The 6,491-nt window shown below is 43.3% G+C and overlaps 1 protein-coding gene across 3 annotated transcripts in view; it reads left to right on the top strand.

Moving 5' to 3' along the window:
• Positions 1–6,491, top strand: part of LOC101846548 (melanopsin) — a 204,821-nt gene that overhangs the window by 31,304 nt on the left and 167,026 nt on the right. The window contains exon 1 of one of the 3 annotated variants that reach the window (XM_005090136.3): positions 2,159–2,754. The exons of 1 other annotated variant lie outside the window; for it this stretch is intronic. The gene's annotated coding sequence lies outside the window, so the exon portion shown is untranslated. Of the gene's footprint in view, positions 1–2,158; positions 2,755–6,491 lie in introns of those variants that run through there. One more of the 3 variants, XM_005090137.3, reaches the window with a different exon arrangement.

The raw sequence follows: 6,491 nt of genomic DNA, 5'->3' as shown, positions 1-6,491 counted from the left end.
AGAGAGAGAGAGAGAGAGAGAGAGAGAGAGAGACAGACAGACAGACACACACACAGAGAGAGAGAGAGAGAGAGAGAGAGAGAGAGAGAGAGAGAGAGAGAGACAGACAGACAGACACACACACAGAGAGAGAGAGAGAGAGAGAGAGAGAGAGAGAGAGAGAGAGACAGACAGACAGACAGACAGACAGACAGACAGACAGACAGACAGACAGAGAGAGAGACAGAGAGAGAGAGAGAGACAGAGAGATTTGAAATGACAGCGTACGACATACAGGTCAAGCCCTTGTTGCCGTCGAAGGTACTAATGGAAAAAGCTAACTTTCAATTGATCTTGAGATCGAGAACATATATTGAGTAGTTTTCCAAAGTATGTACTACTTCTGAAAATAGCACAATTTGATGGATAAACAATATTAATGAAAGTATTAAGAAAAAAAGAGTTGTTATAGATAGAAAACAAACAGTTCTATCTTGGCTCAGAAATAGTGGCGCGTTTTTATTATAGTATTGTAAAGATCACATATTATGTCATGCGGCGTCGGTGGTCTAGTGGTTAGGCTACCAGACTCGTAATCGTTAGGTTGCAGGTTCTCGGGTTCGAGCCGCGGGCCGACGTTGTGTCCTTGGGAAAGGCACTTTGCGCGAATTTTCCTCTCTTCACCCATTTGGGAATGGGTACCCGGCCATAGACCGCGAAAGATCTTGTCAGTATGCTTGTGTTTTAGCGCCTATAAATGGCTGCTTGCACTGTATGCTTCCCAGGAAGTTGAGGTTGTTTCAGGGTGCTCTCAGATGTTTTGGGGTAATAGTATAGATTGTGAAGTGCATAGAGCTTGCTTCTGAGCGGGGATTTGCGCTATACAAATGCTATTATTATTATCTATTATATGGAAAATAGCAGCCGAAGAAACATAATACAACATAATATTGATAGATGCTAAGTCCTGTTGGCGACGGAGACCTACAGGAAGCTGAAGCAGTTTGGACGTGTTACAAAATTTGGGCGACTGGCTAATGTGATCATACAGACAGCCTCATAGCAAGGCATAATTGCAAGAAAACGAGTCTGACTGGAGAGAATAGTTATTGTCTTCCAAGGTGTTGCGTCGGTGTTATGTTGTTGTCTGTGTGTACGTCCGACTCGTTTCCGTTTCATCGAGAACATGATGCCCCAGTTCAGAAGTGAGCAGCAGTATGCCCCCACCTACGACGAGAGTGGCGTTAAAGAAAGGCCTAACAGCTCTTTGTGTTTGTGTTCTTCAGTCGTAGCCTTAAAAGGGTTTTTAAATTTGTTTGTTTGCTTGTTTGTTGTTGTTTTTTTAATTTAGGGAGTTTTACATCAATACAGTTTACATCATCAGGGTCGAGCCAGGCTGAGAGTGATACAACATCCCAACACAGAGATCGAGATGCTCAATAAAAATTTCTCCTCACTCGGGAGTGGAACTGGGGTCACCTGTGGGCAACAGAAGCATCTGATCGCTACACCACAGACCCTGGTAGCCTTGAAGAGGGCGAGAAATGATGAACATAATCTTTGTGTGTCTAATTATCAAACTTAAGCATGAAAACAACCGTTCTGGAAACACTGTGTTTACGTCCTTTCACATGGTTAAAAATACATTTTAAGTATTCCACAAAAGCATAAGGTGGCGTCGTTAGTGACCCACACTCGTGAGATTGAGGGTTAGGGGGTTCGAGCCTCACCTCGGTTCGACAATGTGACCTTGTGACAGGCGCTTTATAAGAATTTCCTATTGGCTCCGTCCTTTCATAGCTGGATGTTCAACTCAGAGGTCCCGCCTCTTAATACTGATATTTTGTTAGGGGCGTTAAACCCATCCTATTTCACCTTTCGCAAAAAGCATGAAAAGCTAGTTGGCTTTCATAGGCATAAACATGGCTTACGAGATTGCAACGGTGAGATTTTCGCCCTCGTCCACCCGCCCACAGCTCTTAAGTCGGTCGAAGTTTCGTTTTAGGTCACTGGTCAGTTAAGAATTAAGATGACCACTTTCATGGTACCAAAATTTAATATAAAATCCCTAAAATTCTGATTGCCATGCCCTGGTGATAATGTCGTTTATAGCATGAGTCAGGGGGTCATTTTTGCAACGCATAACGCATTTCCGGAATGCAAAATGTCATGGTGTTCTCTATGCCCAGGAAACTTACGGTGTGTAATAAGTGGTTGCGTTTTACCCGCACCACCAACTCCTTTGCTTTGCCAGAGCCCCACGGTCGGTTGCGCCGAATTCTTCAACCCTCACCCGACCCCACCCTACCACCCCTACCTTCCGCCACGCCGGTTTATGTGCGCGCGTGTGTGAGTGAGTTTGTCCCTGCGTGTGCGCGTGTGAGTGAGAAGCTGGTGAGGCGCTCACGCTAAAATTCCCACAAGCAGACGCCTCCTGTGCCGAAGTTCATGCGCCGAGCTTTCCAACCTGTGGTCATTCTCGACTCGACTGGCAGTCACGCGCTACTAGGTCAGTCTCGTCGTCGGCTCACTGGAGTGCCGGTGCATGTCCTTCTTGGTGAAGCTTTTTGCTGTTTTGTGAAACTTTGTGCAACAGTTCGATTGAAGTTGGTTGGCTACTGTTGTGGTTTAGTTGACGACGCTCTTGTATTCACCACATCGTGATTTCTTGTTGTCTAAATACTTTCATCTTGGAACAATTTCGTGTTTGGTTGCGAATTTTTTTCGTGCTGTAGATTTAACGCTTCTCGTTGCTCTCGTTGGGAAGTAAATCAGGTAAGGAGTGTGTTGTACGTTCACCTGTCTCTCTCTCTCTCTCTCTCTCTCTCTCTCTCTCTCTCTCTCTCTCTCTCTCTCTCTCTCTCTCTCTCTCTGGCTCTTTCTTTCTCTTTCTTCCCCTCGTTCTATTTATTTCACTCTCGCAGATCAAATGTCTGCTTGTTCTTTCTGTTTGTGTCGCTTTACACATAATCTGAGATTGAATTATTGTGTAACTGAGATAGAGTGTCCCGTTAACCTTTCGAAAGGAACAGCGATTCTCTAGCCTGACCTCAATAGTATGTCATTTCAGAGGTTGTTTTTGATCAACGAAGACGTTCATTCTCAGAAAGGGGTCGTGTGTTAATCAGACTTGTTAGTTTCCGTAGTCTCTCCCAATAATATACCTGACTGCCATGGCACTGTTGGTTAACTAACACTCTCGGACTGAACAAGGATGTGGGGCTTTGATTCCAAATGGGGTCCATCCTCTTTTGCGGGTTGTTGGAGGGTGCCAATTGTAGGTCCTTTGTCTTTTCCTTCCCTCTGTTGTTGTTTTTTCTCTGTGTGTCTTGTATCTTCCCTCACTATAATATGTCCATTGCTGTGTCGACGTGCTTCTTTTTAATCAAACTCAAATCCATCCCTTCTTAGGTTACGAAAAGAAATTATATGACTCCAGTTGATGTAATGCTTCTTTTTGTTCAGAGAAAAATTATTCTTCTGTAGAAATTGAGCACGCTGATGAACAAAAGAGGTTTCATCGAACATTTCATTTCAGCAATTTACGGAAGACGAATCAGAAATCTCAAAATAAAATCGTTTTACAATAATATGTTCCTTTATAGAGGAAGAAACAATATAAGATGTGCAAACGATATGACTGTATGTTTAAATATGCCACTACCATATTCTTCTCGCATAGTGGAAGAACTTGCCGAGTTTTATTTAATATGATTCGTATAAGGAAAGAATATCATGGTTCTTGTCTGTTTCTGGATTCGAGATTTTTTGCAGTGACACCAAATCAAGGTTGTCATGTATTGCTTTTAGCATTAGGCCTATGCCAAGAAAGAGGGGCCCTCGTGTCCTAGAGGTAGTGTTCGTCTCTCATGCAAAGGTCCCGGGTTCGAATTCGAAATTATCTCCTTTCACCTCCTTACTTGCTCTCTAGCAATGTTCTGTCGTCTGCTTTCGTCTTTACTTGTTGCCCCCACCACCTCACCTCCTTTGCCCCCTGCTCTGGGCTCCAGACTCTTTCTGTAGCCTTTCTTTTGCTACTCCTTGACTCCTTCTTACTGCTGTCTGTAAGCCACACCCCTGATCTTCAGGTAGGAAAGATCCACACCTAGCCTTCTCGGACAAGGGCGAAAGATCTCGGAGGTCCCGTGTACAAGTTGCTTCGGCCGCCACCTGGGCAAAATTCAAAATTTCCTACCAACTGAAAATGTTTGATGTGTCCCGCTCGCTCATATGACCTTGTGCAGTTGCGAGCGCCGTAAAAACAGTTACCAAACAAACAAACACCAAGAAAGATGAGACGCTTGAGAAAAGAAATGAAGTGTCCCAGAATGTAATCTAATTAGCAATAAATTGTTGTGGTGTGGTGGTGGTGTATTGATAGCGCCATGTAGGTGTTTGACATTTTTAATCAGCGGGTCTTTCTTTTTAAAAGATTGATGGGTGTCGTGATTGGCTATGTCTCCTCTACCTTCTTGAGAATGTACGTACAGTGTTCTTCTTTTCGACACGTTCATGTTTATAACCCTGCCGTTTCTACTGACGTCCGTTTAGCCCAGTGCTTGCCAACTTGGGCTATATCTCCCATTTAAGGGCCATTTTGTGATTTGGATGGGTGGTGGGTATCACCTAATAGTGACAGCTGTTATTCAATGCCACATATGGAAATAATACTTTTTACACATTGTAGATGGGTGGGGCAAAATTGTTGCTTATTAAAGGTGGCAAAAGTGGGCGCAGGCTAAAGATTAAAGTGACAAGCAACGAGTTGGACGCTATGCCTTGGCGTACAATAGACGTGAGTTCTTTTCCCGAGCGGGGAACATTTTTATGGGGTATCCCAGTTTTTCTGGTGAGATGTTGTATCTTTCAAAGCCCGGATTGGCCCTGGCAGGCATGATCTAAATTGACATTACAATCACAGTAAAACAGTCCTGTTTGTCAGAATCGTTATTTTTCGCAGAGCGACGATCCGATAATGTGAGTACCGTCTTTGTCAATGGTTATGTCAGATTACATTAGACCATTTATTTGTAAGTTACGAGCAATATACAATTTCCTAACAAGACTGGTGGGATATTTCATTTGAGTTCAGTGACCGCCTTGATGCCAAAACAGGTTGTTTGTTTCATAACTGCTAGTGTTCCTTCCTGTGAATCAGGCTACGACTGGATGGGGGTAGGGGGCGTCTGAAACGGAATAGAATAGGCTATTTTCCGGGTTACCCGAACTTTACGTTTGACGTCAGTTTTCTGTGTAAGACGTAGTCAGCAGTCGGCAGAAGTCGTGAGCAGCGAATGGAAAACACATCAACGAGCTAACAGAACCGCTGTTCGGAATATCGGTAACAAGACGAAGGGAAAAGAGAAAGTGCGATGGTTTTCTTCGTTCTCGTCTCAGGGGCGGGGTTGAAAATGGGACTTGTTGCTGTGTATACGAATCCCACATGGGTTTCTTTCTTTCTGGCCGGCATATTTGTCTGTGTTAGCTGTATCCTCTTAACCCTCCTGCTGTGAATAAATATAGGTCAGACAGAGACAACTGCTGAGTCATAGTCATGTGTGCCCCCTGTTTGGAACTACCGGTAAATGTTGTGGTGGTGATGGTGGTGGTGGAGGAGGAATGGGTGGTTGATGGGTGCTCTGGTGCGGTTTGCTCCTTTCTTCCTGTCAAACATCTATCGTCCTTATCTCTCCCCCAACTTTTTTGTATGTTACTCTCTTGTAAAACCCGTATTCTTCGGCTCTTGTATGATCTTATTGTAAGTTGTATTGTGTTGTTGCAAGAGCCGCAAAACTCTAACTTAAACGGGAGAAGGGGGAGGAGGAGGAAATCTTCATCAACTTTACCAATAAAATCTAGATATTCTAGAAGAAGAAGAGCAAATCTGTGAGAGCTGGGAATAGCATAATTCTGTCTAACGAGCGAGTGTTCATTAAAACCTACACTGAATATTAGAGATAAAATCGAGGTGAATGAACGCTTCAAAGATTTATTTGAGGGAGCGAGAAGCGTTTCTTTATTACGCGGGCCGGCCCGCCGATCCTGAAACAATTTTCTTAATATAGTGTTGTCGGTCATGGAGAGCAATTTGACAGGTCTGGTTACAGTAATCGGAATAAGTTCTCAATGTCAATTTCTGATTACTGTCAGAAGCCGAAGTCTTGCGTATTGTGTATTTTGTATAATATGAGAGTGTACGCGTATGTAGGTCTGAGAGCTGTCTGTGCAATTCTTGTGTGTGCTTGTGTATGTGGTTTGTGTGTGTGTGTGTGTGTATGTGTGTGTGTATGTGTGTGTGTGTGTGTGTGTGTGTGTATGTGTATGTTTGTGTGAGTGCGTGTTGGTGCAATTTCTATCCTTTGATTCGTCTGTTAAGTCGAGTGAAAATTCTGCATTACACAGCGCTTAGAGCCTTTTAGGGATTTATGCGCTATATAGATTCCCATTAATAATAATAATGATGATAATAATAATAATAACAAAAATAATAATAATAATAATAATAATAATAA

This window comes from Aplysia californica, unplaced genomic scaffold, assembly GCF_000002075.1.
Source record: "Aplysia californica isolate F4 #8 unplaced genomic scaffold, AplCal3.0 scaffold00013, whole genome shotgun sequence".
NCBI classification, from domain to species: domain Eukaryota; kingdom Metazoa; phylum Mollusca; class Gastropoda; order Aplysiida; family Aplysiidae; genus Aplysia; species Aplysia californica.
This window is presented reverse-complemented; position numbering and strand designations above follow the sequence as displayed.